Here is a 15,884-nt window from a genome sequence, read left to right as displayed (position 1 = left end):
GGGAGATTTCCCCGGTCATTTTAGGAGGCGGAGGTGACCCCTTTTTTGGGAGGATCCTGATGCTTTCCACCAGTTTGGGGGTTCTAAATGGCTTGTGGTGGACACATTTTCGTGGGTTCTGATGCCGCCCACCCGTGCTCCGCACTGGTCCGGACTGGTGCTCCCAGTGCCGCGTGGGGCAGGGCCATGGGGACCCCTCCACGGCACAGCGTGGCTGCTTTGGGGCTGGTGACACTTGCCCGGCACTGGCCATGGGGCGTGTGCTGGCAGCTGGGCCGTACTGGTGGTACTGGTGGTGCTGGGAGCTCCTGTGTCTGGGGACCAGCAGGACTCGGGTGAATGTGGGCATCTCAGGGGTGTGGTGGGGACGATGGGAAAATATTGAGAGAGGTGGGAAAAAGGGAGGAAGAGAGCAGAAAATGGGAGCTGGAATGCCCAGACCAGGAGTCCAGCCCAGGGGTCTCCGGCCTGACTGCCCCCCAGGAAGTGGCTCCCACAACCCCTCACCCTGTCCCCAAAATCCCTTGGCATCCCACACCCATCTCTGTATTCCCCCTCCAAAATCTCCAGGCTCCTGCGGTGAGAACAAAGGGGTCCAAGTCCCCAACTAGTGTGACCACAAGCACCAAACTTTTTTCTCCACACAACAATCTTGCCTCTTTTCCCCTGCCCAGCTTCCCCACAGCAGCTGGGAGCAGCCAAGAGCCCAGCGCTGCCCCAGCCCAACCGGCCCCAGCTCCATCCCTGCTCCTCCCACGGGATGCGATGGGTTTGGGGGGAGGGGGCCAAGGGTGGGCACTGGGCCTGGGGGGAGGAGGAGCAGGGGATGGGATGAAGGAGGAGGAGGAGAAGGGATGGAAGGAGGAGAAGGAGGAAGTGCAGGAGGAGTGGGAGGAAGAGGAGGGATAGAGGAGGAGTGGGAGCAGGAACAGGAGGAGGAAGAGGAGGCAGCACGGTTTAATGTTCATGTGGAGCATGAATGTGGAGTCGGTTTAATGTTCATTGGTTCCATGTTGGGTAGTTCTTAGTATTTGGTTTCCTATTGGCCCCGGATTGCTTGGCCTCTGATGTTAATTAGGTGCACAGTCCTTGATTTCCTTCTCAGCCTTTTCCAGAGCAGGGGTCTCCAGCTGTGCCGGGGGCAGTGTCTGGGGTAGCTGTTCCTTGATGTTTGCTGATGGGCGTTGATGTTTTGTTGATGGGCGTTATCTTTTGGGTATCTTTTGGGCTCTTCCCAGTCTGTTGAGATGTTAAGCTCATCTCTGCTGAGTGGTGTAACATCCCTTAACAAACACTTTAAATTCCTTTCGCCAAGGCAGAGGCAAAGCAAGCCTGAGTAGAGAAATAAAATTTTAAAGCAATTCTGAACTTGGTATATTTTCCATCAATCGAATCCCGCCCAGCCCAGAGTGTGAGTGTAACTGAGAGCCAGAGTGGAATTCTCCCGCTGTCTCGCGCAGCAGCTGTGGCGAGTGCAGGCACAGAAAGCTCTGAAGGTCGCCCGGTGCCAGCGAGGATTGGCCCCCAGTGCCTGGAGATGCCAGAGGAGGTGCCCAGCCAGACTATTTCAGCAGAGGATCTGTGGGCAGCCCCCGGGGCTTCCCCCGCTGTGGAGCCCTGGCTGCTGCTGCGGCCCCTTCTGTGCAGGGTCAGTGGCGGCCTCGCATGGTCCTCCTGCAGCCGGGGAGTGCAAATCCGCGGGGCTTCAGAGAGCTTGAGGCGAGGGTGAGGGGTCCCCCCGTGTTCAGCTGTGCTGGCGGCTGTTTCTGTGCTCGGGGACACTTGGAATGGGCCACGCCCTTGGCCACCAGTGGTGCTTCTTTGCGCTCCTCAGGCAGGACCCGATGTCCTGGTTGGATGTTGTGGGCAGCAAAGTGCCAAGGCAGGGTCTGTGCCAGCCGAGCTTCCTGTGGAAGAGATTTCACAAGAGACAGGATTGTGGCCACAGACTGCTTGAAACAGACATCCCTGATCTCCATCCCCGAGTAGCTCGGGAATTCCCAGGGTGAGGAATGGAAACCTCAATTCCAGGGGAGGTAATTGAATATCTGCCCTGGGTCTGGCTCTTCTTCGTGCCAAAGCCAATGGCAGCAGCCGTAGCCGTGGCATCTTGGTTTCTCTCAGCAGCTTCAGAAGGTGTTTCTTTATTTCCCCATTCATTCTTTCTACCCGACCTGAGCTCTGGGGGTGCCAGGGGGTTTGGAGGTGCCACTGTGTTCCTAAAGCAGCCAGAACGGCCTGAAGGATCTTTCCTGTAAAATGAGTTCCCCTGTCTGAGTCTATTTTCTGGGAGGGCCAGGGCAGGAGGCTCAGTTAATCTGCTTTTGAAGCCTTGAAACTTGTGCTTTCCTTCTGGTGTCCATGATGGGGTTTCTTGGCTGGCAGGAGAGGAGTGTTGTAGGGAGAGATGCCTGGCTCCAGAAGCGCTGCCTTTAGCAGGGCCTCAGTAAGAGGCTGTAACCCCTTCCTTGCCTCCCTTGGAACAGGGTATTGCTTTTAGACACCACTTGTCCTGGATGCTTCAAAGGAATTTGGAGAGGCTCCATATCTAATTTTGCCTATTTCCCTGGGGCTGCCCACACTTCTGGGTTCCCTTCAGCAGAGGCCTTGGCAGACATTTGACACCAAGGTACAGCAGCATTAGCCTGTGTATCTCCTTTGACAATATGAATTTGCATTCCCACTTCAGCCCCCAAATCCTTTCCCAGTAAATTACAATCACAGTTAGGAACAAACAGAAATTGATGCATTTCAAACCCATCTCCCACATCTACTGATAGTGGTTGAATAAAACACCCCTGCTCATCTTTCCCACTTATTGCCTGAATAATGAAAGAACTTCTTGACAATTTCCCCCCTTAGGTCTCAGATTCGGAGTGGATCGAGAGGCCCCTGTGTCCATCAGGAGCGGCCTCGTCTCGATCCAGAGGCGTCCTGAATGTTCTCAAGGGCTCTGGTGCGGTGGGTCCCTGGTGTGCTGGGAGCTCTGAGAGCCCTGACAATCCATGTCCATCAGGGGTGGACTTGCTGGTGCTGAGGGTGCTGCTGTCTGTGCTTGCAGTGTCCTTGTGGCCTGCAGCTGGAGCCCTGATTCCTTGGCAGGGGCTGTTTGGGTGGGCTCTGCCGTGCCGAGGAGGGCAATGCCTGTGCCAGGTGCTTGTGGCCGCCGCCGTCCCCTGGGTGCTGGGGCCCCCTTGGGCCCTGCGGTTCATCCCTGGGGGGCTGTAGAAACTCTGCCATGGCCTTTGCCTTCACCTTGGCCTTTTGCTCATCCCTTCTTGCATTCCCCTGCTGAGCCTTTCTGGCCAAGTGCTGCAGGGGCTTCTTGTGCCTCTCCTGCAGCCCCCTCAGTGCCTGTGGGTGCTCATCCTCTGACAGCTGCTGAGCTTTCTGCACAATCATTCGTTTCTCCAGTGACCCAAACAAGATCGATGAAAGAAAATCCTGATCCTTCCACATCCCGCAGCCTCCTGGGGGCCGGGGGCCAGTGCCGGCCCTGCCCGGGGGGTGTTGGGGTCAGGCAGTGCCCGGCGCTGAGCCCCGGCTGCCCCACAGCCCCGGCCCGGCCCCGCAGCTCCCCACAGGCCCCCAGCCCGTGCTGCCCTGTCCTGCTGCTCCCCACCACAGAGAAACACCCTGAAATCCTGACCTCCTTGTTTTCCTGTCCTGGAAAGCAGGGATAGAAGAGATCTGGATCAGCTGGCAAATTTTGAGGATAAGATGGTGCTGAAAAATATCCCAGTCCTCAATTTTTTCTCTTCCTCCTCTTTTCCATCTTCCTTTTCCTTTCTTACCACATAGATTCCTCCTGCTGCTGTGTGCCTTAACCATATTCCTGCACACTCCCTTCAACCAATCCTTTCCCAGCACACCAACACCATCCGTCCCCTTTTGCTGAGACCCCTTCTCGACTTCCCTTTTTACCCCTGCTGGGTGTCCATGTCCTTAAATACCTCTGGGAGAATGTGCAAACTGCCTCAACATTGTCCCCTTTTGTATAGGAAACGATGTCCGTGGTTGTGTTCAGGCTTTGTTGTTGTTCTGGAAGTTGAGGAATTGAGCAGGAGCTTGGCTGAGCAGCAGTGTGTGTCAATCAGTACCATTTTGTGGAGCTGATGGTTTGTGGTGTCACTTGCTTGTGTCCAAGTCGGTGTGGCTGTGTCCGAGCAGATTGAGAGCATGTGTTTGTAGGGAGGCGTTGCTGTTGTTCCTTGGCTGGGGGTGCCCGGTTTTCGGGCCATCCCCCCTGGAGCAGGGTGTCCCCCCTTGGTGCAGGCGCGGCCCTCAGGCAGCGCTCAGCCAATCAGAAGGCGCGGCGCTGGTGAGTCAGCAGTTGCCAGGCAGAGCCGCAGCGCCCGGCGCTCCCCAGCTGGAGCCCCCGTGTGGCCCGGCCTTGGCGCCCCCCGCGAGGGGAATTTGGGGAGGTGGGAGGGGGGGAGCGCCAAGGCCGGGCCGGCCCGTGCTGTGCTGGCAGAAGTGGCTGCGGCGGGGGCCGAGTGCGGCCAGGAGCGGCCGAGAGCCCAGCGCTGCCGCAGCCCGAGCTGCCGCAGCTGCATCCCTGCTGGTGCTGTGGGATGCGAGAGCTCTGGGGGGCAGAGCGAGCCAGGGGTGGGTGCTGGGCCTGGGGGGAGGAGGAGAAAGGCTGGAGGAGCAGGGCTGGAGACCAGAATGGTGAAAGGATGGACGTGGGAGCAGCAGGTGGGATTCAGCAGGAGAAGGAGTAGTGTGAGGAAGAGGAGTGTGGGGAAGAGTAGGGACACAGGAGGAGGAGGAGGAGGAGGAGCAGGAAGAGGAGGCACTGCAAGGTTCCAGCACTCGCTGTATCTGCAGCCTCCCCCCAGCCCCAGGAGCGTTGCCCCCCCCATCCAGCAGGTGATCAGGGACGGGGATCCACGATTTTCCCGTGGGTGAATCTTGGTATTTCTGAGGTTTCTTGGTCTCCATGTTGGTGCTTTGGTTTTTTTGTAGGGGCTGAATGTGTTTATATTTTGGAGGGGGTTTTTTCTGAATCTTGATGTTTTGGGAGTTTTGTGTCTGTGTCTTGGTATTTGTGTGACTTTTGTGCTCAATCTTGATGTTTTGGAGGTTTTTACGGACACAAGATGCCCCGTGATGGACTTGGGGAGGAGGAACCCCCAGCCCAAGGCGCTCACCTCTTGTTTCTCCCCCCAAACCAGGATTTGTCATTCCCAAGGTGTGGCCGGATGGAGGAGGAGGAAAAGCCCCGGAGATGCCGCACGAGGAGGGGCTGCAAACGCAGCCCAGAGAGATCCAAGGAGGAAAGAGCCCCCCTGTGCCGGGAAGGCGGCCGGAGATCCAGGGGGAGCTCGGAGCTGGGGGAGAAGCCTCAGGGTGGGGAGAAGCCCTACAAGTGCTTGGAATGTGGGAAGGGCTTCAGCCGGAGCTCCAGCCTGAGGGAACACCAGAGGATCCACACTGGGGAGAGGCCCTATGAGTGCAGGGAGTGTGGGAAGGGCTTCACCAACAGCTCTGGTCTGATCCAGCACCAGGTGGTCCACACTGGGGAAAGGCCCTATGAGTGCTTGGATTGTTGGAAGAGCTTTGGACAGAGCTCCAGCCTAAGGGCACACCAGCGCACCCACACTGGGGAGAGGCCCTACGAGTGTTCTGAGTGTGGGAAGGGGTTTCACAGGAGCTCCAGTCTCCTCGTACATCAGCGCATTCACACGGATGAGAGGCCCTTCCGCTGCCCCGACTGCGGGAAGGGCTTCAAACACAACTCCACCCTCATCAGGCACCGGCGCATCCACACCGGGGAGAGGCCCTACGAGTGTCCTGAGTGTGGGAAGAGCTTCTCCAGGAGCTCTACCTTGACCAAACACCAACGGAGGCACCGCTAAGGGAAGCCCTGCGAGTGCCCCGAGTGCGGGAAGAGCTTCGTGCGCTGCTCCAGCTCCATCCCCCGTGGGAGGATCGGCGTTGGATGATCCCCAGTGACCCCCGTTGGGCAGAGCCCTGGTGACCCCCGTTCCGGGTGATCCGCGCTGGGTGGGGGGAAGGTGTTGGAGAGATTTCTTTGCCTTCTCCTTGTGCTGCTGGGATTTGGTTGGGAATAAATTCCCTCCCTGTGCCCAGGCTGGGTCTGTTGTGCCGGTGCTCAGGGCGGGATCTCTCCCGGTCCTTCTCTCAGCTCCTGGGCCTTTCCTTGTATTTCCTGTCCCTGTGCAGCTGCAGAGGGCAGGGACAGAGCGGTTTTGGTGTCTCCCGGCATCCAGGCAGGGCCAGCCCAGCCCCGGGGGTTGTGAGGGGCTTGTGGGGAGTCTCTCGTTTTTAGGACATCTCCACTGGAGGAGGGTGTCCCCCCTTGCTGTAGCCCCAGCCCTCAGGCAGCGCTCAGCCAAGCAGAGAACACTCTCAGCTGGGGCCTCGTTTCTGAGCACAGCTGAGCCCCTGGACATCTCCATCCCCATTTTGGGGTGCAGCTGAGCTCCTGGATACCTGGGTTCCCAGTTTTGGGGCTCTATTGGGCTTGCACAGCCTGGTTTTGGTAGCGGGGTTGGTTTAGAGGTGGCTTCTGAGAGAAGGATCTGGAAGCTTCCTCCATGTCTGGCAGAGCCAATTCCTGGCAGCTCCAAAGATGGAGGTGCCGGATGCAGAGATGCCCCCACAGCCCCTGGGAAGGAGGGAGGGGTGGGGGGAGGGTGTTTTTAAGGGTCTTCTTTTCCTTCTCATTCTCTTGCTCTTATTTTTTCAGTGTCATCAATTTAATTAATATCTCTTAATTAGAGCCTGATGTGCCCGTGCTGGTGTTTGCTAATGGATCTCTCCCGGTCCTTATCCCCACCCGGGAAGCCTCGGTTCCATTTTCTCTCCCCTGTGCGGCTGCGGGGGGCAGGGACAGAGTGGCTTTGGTGGGTGCCTGGCACCGGGCCAGCGTCACCCCAGGCCATGGGCACCCCTGAGATCCCGCGTCCCTGGGGACACATTTCTGGGCACAGCTGAGCTCCCACCTGCCCAGCACCTCGAGGTTCCCCCTCCAAAAATCCCCACTGCAGGGCCCTCAGCCAATCAAAATCATGGCCAGCGCTGGCCATGGGGCGAGTGGTGGCAGCTGGGGCCGTACTGGTGGCACTGGTGGTGCTGGGAGCCCCCCAGCTGCGGGCGCGGAGCTCCCGGTTGAGCGGGGGGGGCGTGACATGATGGGAAAGGGGGGATGAAGGGGAAGAAGGGGTGATGGGACCCCTAAAATGAGTGAGAGGTGGAGGGGACCCTCAAAGGAAGAGCAGGAGGGGTCTGAAGAGTGGGGGAGAAACGGGTGGGAGGGGGTGGGAAAGTGGGGAAAAGTGGAGGATGGGACCCTAAAAGTGAGTGGGAGTGGGCTGGGAATTGGGGGATTGTGGGGAAAAGGGTGGCAAGGGTGAAAAGGGGGGAATGGGACTCCAAAACTCCTCTGGGGAGCGGCTGGAAATGGCGGGGGAGGGGATGTGAAATAGGGAGAAGGGTGGAAAAGAGGAAGTGGGAGCACGGGCAGGAGGGTCCCATGGCGGCCGTGGGGCACAGGGGGTGCGGAGCGGGGATCCAGGGTGGCTCCCGGAGCTCTGGGCGTGCTGGGGGCTGCAGGGGGGCACCCCCTGAGCTGTGTCCCGCACACACAGGGGTGTTCCAGGGCATGATGAAGTCCGAGTGTCACTTCATGAAGGGCAGCGAGCGGGTGAGGTTGGTGCAGAGGAGCATCTGACACCGGGAGCAGCAACTGCACTCGCCAGCGATGTGGGGCTGTTGGTGGGGGACACCCCGTGTGGGGAGAAACAGGCGCAGTGCTGGAACAGCCATGCAGCAAGAGTGGGGTACAAAGGGGCTCTGGCGGACAGGCTCTGCCGGCACAACCGCGAGATCGTTGCCCCGTTGCTGGCGGAGCGCATAGGTGCAGAACGTCGGGCAGAGCGAGTCCCCTCGGGCCCTGCCCTGGGGATGAGCCTGGAGCCCCTCAGCCCCCCTGGAGTCCGTCCCCGGGGCCTCTTGTCCTTCCAGGTTCCCCTGAGCTCTCCCAGTCTCTCCCAGTCCCTCCCAGTCCATCCCAGTGTCTCCCAGTGCCCCCGCGCATGTCCATCGCAGCCCTGCGTGGCGCTGGCGCCCCTCAGCCAATCAGAGCGCGTCTCTCTGATGACTCATCAGTTGCCAGGCAGACCCGCAGCGCCGACTGCCCCGTGCTGGACTCGGCCTCCCAGTGCCGCGCGCTCCGTTCCCAGTCGTTCCCAGTGCCCTCCCAGTGCCTCCCCAGTGCCCTCAATCCACTCCCCTCTCACGAGGGCAGCTCACTTCTCTCAGAACACCCCAACCCAAAGCTGTCTATGCTTCTAGGCCGATCTCTTGTCCTGTTTCTCGGTGTTGGGCATTCCATCAAGAGCCACCCTTCTTTTTAGCCTTGGCAAAGGGGCTGGGAGAGGGTTTGGGGGATCCTCGGAAGGCAGGGAGCAACTGGGATGGGGCTTGTGGAGTCCTGGAGGAGATGAGTGGGTTTGGCATGTGCTGGAAGGTTTAATGGCGTTCTGGACACATTGGGGACGAAAAAAAGAGGGGTTTAAGGGGTCCTGATGGCTCTCTGGGGGGTTTTTTGAGAGGTCCTGACCTCTGTGGACCCCCCACAGATGCCAGCGGACGCTGCCCGCAGCAGGATTCTGACGGGGATCGGGGACTTCGTGTTGGGCTTCATCTTCCTGGCGCTGGGGCTCGGCTTTCACTTGGGCAGCCCCAAACTGAGGGATAGGAAGGTCTCTTCCGGCCTGGATGAATCCGAGACTCGGGGATCGCCCCAGGCCAGGTGCAGCACCTGGCACTTGGCCTTGTGAGGCCTCGTAAGGTTCTCGTTGTGCCACTTCTCAAGCTTGCCCAGGTCCCTGTGCACAGCCAAATCCTGCCATGGTGCCCCTGCCACGCTCAGCTGCCCGTCCCCTGCAAACGTGCTGAGGGGGAGCTCGAGCCCCTGCCTGTGTCATTGGGGACGCCACTAAAGAGCCCCAGGGCCAAGGCAGAGCCCTGAGGGACACCCCTCGTCCCCGGCCTGCAGCTGCACATGGAGCCAATGCCCCCAAGTCCCTGGCTGCGGCCATCTGGCCAATGGCTCGTGCCCTGAGTAGCCCACCCGCCAAAGCCAGTGTGTGGAGATTGGGCTGTTGAGTGGGACTGTGGCCAAAGCCTCACAGAGGCCAAGGGCTACAAGTGCCCAAGTCCAGGGCCTGCTCAGTGCTACTTCCAGCAGGCTCGGCTGCTGAAGGGGCACCGGCTACGGCCCTTTGTGACACAGGCGCGTGGTGTCAGGGCCCTTGGCCATGCGGAACCTGGGGGTGCCCAGAGACCCTTGTGACATCAGAGAGCCCCGCCCTGGCCGAGGGTATCTAAGGGGCGCAGAACCTTGGAGTGCCCAGTCCGCTGAGAGCCACTGTCGCAGAAGGAAGCAGCTCCCGCAATCCTTCTGTGCTACAGGACCTCAGAGATGGAAGAGGACAAGGCAAACCCCAGCTCCTCCCAGCCACCCACCCCTGTGCCCAGCGAGCTGCAAGACCAGACCCTCAGCTGGCACTTGGTGGGGGCAGAGAGTGCCTCGGTCAGGCCACAGACAGACACTGAAGAGGAGCAGGGGCCCTTTGTCATCAAGGAGGCAGAGAGGAAACCTGGCATGGATGAGGAGCCTTGCCAGGGGAGAGACACTCGGCCCCAAGAGATTCGCCTGTGGGAAGAGGCAACAGGCCGTGAGTTGTCCCAGTGGGTACCAGCAGTGCCAGTGCAGGAAGTGTCCCTGTGCGGAGTGTGGAGTCACCAAGGGCTGAACCCGTGGAAGATGGGTGTGAGTGTGCAGTGGGGAGATGGGGCACAGCAACAGCTCTACCAGAGGGAACAAAGAGTGAAAGTCCAGGAGCTGCCCCAAGGGGAAGAAGAGGGGAATGACCCAAAGCTGTCCCAGCAGGGCGAAGGAAGGGTGAGGGGCCAGGAGGCAGACAGGGGGTCACTCCTGGCAGAGAAAGGGAGCGAGGAGGGCACCTCAGCTGGAGACAATGAAGACTGCCAATACCACACCCAGCTTGAGCTGTCCCAAGAGTGCCAAGGTGCGGCAAAGCCAGAGCTGTCCCAAGGAGAGGTCAGCAGCTCCCAAGACCCCTCTGACGGGGATAACGGCATCGAGCCAGAGCCGTGCCACGCAGAGCTCAATGAGTGGGAAGAGTACATCTACCGAGAGGTTTGCATAGAGGAAGATGGCAGCGACAGAGACCTCACACAGAGCACCTGGCAATACACGTGCATCTTCAGCTTCGGGGTCCCGCCCTCGCTGCCGAAGGACGCCGCCTGGGACGGACTCAGCGTCCTCGAGCTGCGCGAAGAAGGCGGGCGCCGAAGCCTGGCAGCTCTTGCGGCAGACGGGCTCCCGGCGCCCGTCCCTCGGGAGGCCTGGGCCGAGCGCCCGGCACGGGAGCCGCTCTGGGCCTCGCTTCCCCCCGTGCGAGGCCGAGCCGCCACGGGACCCGCAGCTTCTCCTGTGCTGGCCTGGCAGGAGCCGGGGCCTGCCCCGCACAGCCCCCGCGGCCCCTCGGCTGCCCAGCCGGCTGCCCCCAGCAAGCGGCCCGGCCGCCTCAGGCGGGCGCTGCGGGCGCTGCGGGCGCTGTTCCGCTGCCGCTGCCTGGCGCCGCGGACGCGGGAGTAGCGCCCGCCCGGCCCGGGGCTGCCGATGGCGGCCGGGCCGGGGCCTGCGCGGGCCCCCGGGAGCCGCACGGGCGGCCTCGGCCTGGCCGGGCCCCGCAGCCTGAGCTGCCCCGGCTGCTTTGGGCCGTGCCGGGGGCGTCTCCCCGACGCCCAAAGTCACCGGCGTGGCCGGCCCCAAACAGCGCCCGTGGAGCGCGCTCGGTGCCGGCGCGCTCGGCGGGGAAGCCCAGAGAGTCACCGAGGTGCCCAGAGACCCTGCCGGGCACCCGGTGCCACTGGCACCCGGGCAGCGCCAGCGTCGCCCCGAAACCACGTCCCCAAGGGCCACATCTGCACAGCTCCTGAACGCTGCAGAGACAAGGACTCCACCACTGCCCTGGGCAGCTTCTTCCAGTGCCTCACGCCTCTGCCAAGGAAAAACTGCTTCAGATCTTGAATCTGAACCTCCCCTGGTGGCATCAAAGGCCACGGACATGACTGCAGGACTTTGACTCAACAAGTGGAAGCTGACTTTAAGAAATAGTAATAGTTTAAAAAAAAAAAAACCCAGAAATTAAAAAAACCCTCCTCATACAGGAAAAAAGAATAGGAATAGGAATAGGAATAGGAATAGGAATATTGTGATGATGAAGAAATAGCAGTAGTAAATAGGAGGAAGAAGAAAAAGGAATAGAATATTAATAAAAATAGTAAGTTGAATAAGAATAAGAAGAGCATAGGAATAAGAAGAAGAAGAGGAAGAAGAAATAGTAGTAAGCAATAAGAATATGAAAAAGAAAAGAATAAGCATAACAAGTGAATAAGATTAATTAGAATAGGAAGAATATGATGAAGAAAAAACAGTAGTAGTAAATAAGAAGAAAAATTAAAATAGGAATAAGAAGAATAAGAGTAAGACAAAAAAGAAGAAGAAGCAGGAGTAGTAGAAGTAATTAAAAAGAAGAAGGCAAAGAAGACTTAGATGAAGAAGAAGAAATAGGAAATAGTAATAATAATAAGAAGAATATCAAATTAAAATACACATCCACACATCCTCTAGAATCCCATCCCTCCCATTTGTTGTTCAATAAAATGCATGTCCAATAAAATCCGTTCGTTGTCCTCATATGGTCTCACTTGCACCTTCCCTGGGGCACAGGCGTCTCTCTCCCTCTTGGCATCCTAACCCATGGGCAGGGTCCCTTCCCACCACAAGCATGCCAGGATTCTGTCAGGGACTCCCTTCCCTTCTTCCCTCTGCTTCCAGCTGGAAAATGTGCAGCAAAGCAGCCTTTGCTGTCTGCTCTGGGAGCCCTCCCAGCTGCTGGACCTTGTCCCCTGGCCCTGCACAGCTCCCTTGGGAGGCACGGCAGGAGCAGCAGCGTGGGAGCCTCGGGAATGCCCCTCTGGGATCCATGGCACACACTGCAATGAGCTGGAACTCCAGTTCCCAGTGAGGAAAAGATGTTCCTGCCCTTCAAGGCAAAGCTCTGAAGGGGCTGAAACCCAAGTGGAGCAAGATCTTACAGTGACATTTCACTGCCAGCCTCCATAACTTCATCCAGGGCTGCTTTAGCTCCTGGATTGGGGAAAAAAAACCATCAGGGGAGGGTCTTTGGCTGGGAGCTGCCCTGGGCAAAGGGAGACACTGGGAGGGAAAAGAGCAGGCAAAGGAAGGCAGGAGAGAAAGGAGGACCCGGCCAAGAGCATCACTCCGGATCTCTGAGGGAAGGGGAAACCTTTTGTTGTATGGAAACCAACAAAAACTCGGAGTATCTCTGCCAGGCCACTGAAGGCCTCTCCTGCCCCACTCTCCCCAAGCAAAGTGCCCCTCCTTGCCCATCCTCGCAGCACTGTCCTCATGCCCTTCTGCTCGTTGTGGATGATGGGGCAGAGGGTTTGTTCCAGGGCATCCTGCAAGCACCAGGCAGGACAGTTCCACCAGGATGGGAACCCAGCTCAGGGCTGAGGGACTCAGAAAATCTAAACACCAACACAACACCAACAGGGCACATTTGTCACTTTTGCTACAAAAGGCAGCACTGAAAATGATGGGTAATGAGAGCCTCTTAATCACCCCAATCCCTTCTCCATTTTAAACTTTCTCTGAAATAACCAGAATAGCTCTTCAAATTCCTTCATCTTTGTCAGTCCCAGATCTTTGGAGAGCAGACTGGGGAAGAGAGCACAACATCAGCATGTTGGTAATCAGACATGGCTTGTTGTCCATTTCTCCTTACTCAATTACAGCAGATATTGGGAATAACCAGCTGTCCTGAGGAATTTTTCCTGCAGTAAGTTATTTTCCTATCATGGTCCATCTGTAATTCTATCACTTTATTACTTATTAAATGACTTATTATTTATTAAAGCACCAATATAAATACAGTACAGCGCCTTGCAATTACTCCCCCTTATATTTATAAACCTCAAAGTCTTCCAGGTCTTAACAACATCTTTCTTCTATTCTTACTCTTTGGGTGCATCAAAAGACTCCTACTCACAGCAGTAGAGAAAACCTTCTCGTTAAAGAGTACCAGTGGTACAAGATCTACCCAGGCAGCCGTAGCCGTGGCTACCAGAGAAACATCTTGCTGGGATCATACCCAAAGCACCCCAGTTTAAGGTTTAAGTTTCCTTTATTTTTTTAAACAAAAACGGGGGAGATGTTGCTGTGCACCTTCCCCCCCGTACTTGGTCTGTCCCTGTTCATTTCATTGTCAATCAGTTTGTAGTTTCCCCTCCCCTTGCTGCATTGTATACGCCTTGCCTTAGCTGCCAATCCTTGATGTACACCACCCCTTTCCCCTCGCCCTGCTAGAAAGTTCTTCCCCCCTCGATACCCCCTTGGTCCCTTTGAATTTCTCCCCTCCCCTTGTTTTCCCTCATTGGCTAATTGTATGTCACTCCACCTGTGAACCCTCCCCTTCTCCTTCCCGACTGGTCCTGAGATTGTTGCTGCCCTTTGTCCAACCCCCCTTTAAAAAGCTGTGCAACCCCTTTTCTGGGGTCTTCGGTCCCTGCTCCCCCTGAGGAAAATAAAGCCCTGGATACTCTACTGGAGTCCCCTCCTTCCTTCTTGCCTCTGCCTGCGAGTGCAAACCATTCAGCACCCTGAGAGCTTTGCCTCTTGCGGCGAGACCAGCTTCATCTTGGTCTTCGGAGCGCATCAGACCCGTCACTGCGAGTGACCGGGCAGCTCCAGCAGCGACAGTTATGTACTTGGAATCGCCGTGCTTATGCTCAGTGGCAAAAGCACAAACCCAGAAGCAAGGCAGAAAAGGGTACTTACTTTCAAGACATGCGAGATTTGTAAAGAATTACAAATGACCAAATAAAAAGGGGGGATTGAGAAATGGGTGATCAGTTCTTAATTCGTGTAAGCACAGTTAACTATTGGGAGACAGCAAATGTTAATCACAAAAGCGGAGAAGCAGGATTCGCCCTAATCTTGTCAAGATAAGAGGAACAAGAATCTGTTTGAAACCAGCACAGAAACTGCTGAGTCACCCCACAAAGGACTGCCCGTGCTCCAGAAAGAAAGGTGAAAAGTGCATTGTGATGAAGAGTACGGATCTTCATTGGAAAGACCCGCGAGGAAGAAGAGGAGCCTTCCTCAGTGCGACCACCAGGACACACCACTCATGTGTGACACATATGCTAATGATATTAATGACTTCCAAGAACTGATTTCTATAACCACCCCTATCCCAAAGAATGTGATGAATATTCATGAATTTTACCCATAATATTGTGTTGTAGGAAGTGCCGTGTGTGTGTGTGTGTGTGTGTGTGTTTTTGGAGGAGAGATCCCCCACGTATCCGGCGCTGAATAAAGCAAATACCCACTTCTCTGACTGTCTCTGAAGTGCCTCTTGGCCCAGTTTGGGCGATTCGGGATCCCAAAAAGCTGCCAGGGATCCCAAAATCTCCCAAATCCTGTCAGGGATCCCAAAAACCCCATCAGGAACACCCCCAAACCTGCTGGGACAGGTCCCGCATGGTGGCCAGGACTGCAGACCCCAAAATCCCGAAAGGGACCCTAAAAACCCCATCAGGGATCCCCTGCGGCACAGGTCCCGCATGCAACCCCAAAAACCCCCAAAAATTCATCAGGGGGTCCCAAAAAGCCCTCAGGAACACCCCAGGAACCCCAAAACCTGGCTGTGACAGGTTCTGTGTGGTGGCCAGAACTGCAGACCCCAAAATCCCATCAGGGACACCCCAAAATCCTGTCGGGGACCCCCTCCCGTGTTGGGGACAGTCCTGGGGTGTCCCCCCATCCCCTCCCGGTTTGTCCCTTGTCCCCCTCCCGTGCTGGGGACAGTCCTGGGGTGTCCCCCCGATCCCCTCCCGGTGCATCCCGTGTCCCCTCCCGCCTTGGGGACATTTGGGGACACCCCCGTCACCCAGGTAGCCGCACGGCCACGTCCCGGCCGATGCCCGAGGAGCAGCGGTGACAGGAACAGTGCGCGCCGGGGGGCGGCCCTGGCTGTCACCCCCCCACCCCGGGCAAAGGCGCTCACGTGGCACCGGGACCGGGATCAGGATCGGGATCGGGGTCAGGATCAGGGTCAGCCACCCCCGAGATCGGGGTCAGCCACCCCCGGGATCGGGATTGGGGTCCGAACCTTAGTCAGGATCGGGGTCAGGATCGGGATCAGCCGCCCCTGGGATCGAGATCGGGGTCAGCCACTCCCGGGATCGGAATTGGGATCGGGACAGGGATTAGGATGGGGGTCCGCGCCCCCGGGATGGGGGGAGATTTGGGGACATTCTTGGAGACAGCACAAAGTGTGGGGGGAGCTCGGGGGGCCGCCCCCTCTCCTGGGGACCCTAAATCCCCCCCTCCCCACCCCAGGGGACGCTGGGGACCCCAAAACTTCCCCTCCTCGAGTGGCCAGAGCGAGCTCTGCGCTCCGGGACCGGACACCCCCTGGACCGGGCTCCGCGCTCCGGGACCGGACACCGGACACCCCCCGAACCGGGCTCCGCGCTCCGGGACCGGACACCGGACACCACGTCCAACACCTAAATACGGACCGGCCTTCTTATTTGCATAACCCCGCCCACCAGAACGACAAACCACTGGGCAATACCAGCGTAATTTGCATGGCCACGCCCACAAGCCCACACGCCACACCGAGCAGGGCCCACCTATTTTACATAACCACGCCCACCGCCTGCAAACGCACGGCGGGAAACGTTCCGCTATTTCCATAACCACGCCCACCCACGCCCACCAATCA

This window comes from Corvus hawaiiensis, chromosome 31 (genome assembly GCF_020740725.1).
Source record: "Corvus hawaiiensis isolate bCorHaw1 chromosome 31, bCorHaw1.pri.cur, whole genome shotgun sequence".
Classification (NCBI taxonomy): Eukaryota; Metazoa; Chordata; class Aves; order Passeriformes; family Corvidae; genus Corvus; species Corvus hawaiiensis.
This window is presented reverse-complemented; position numbering follows the sequence as displayed.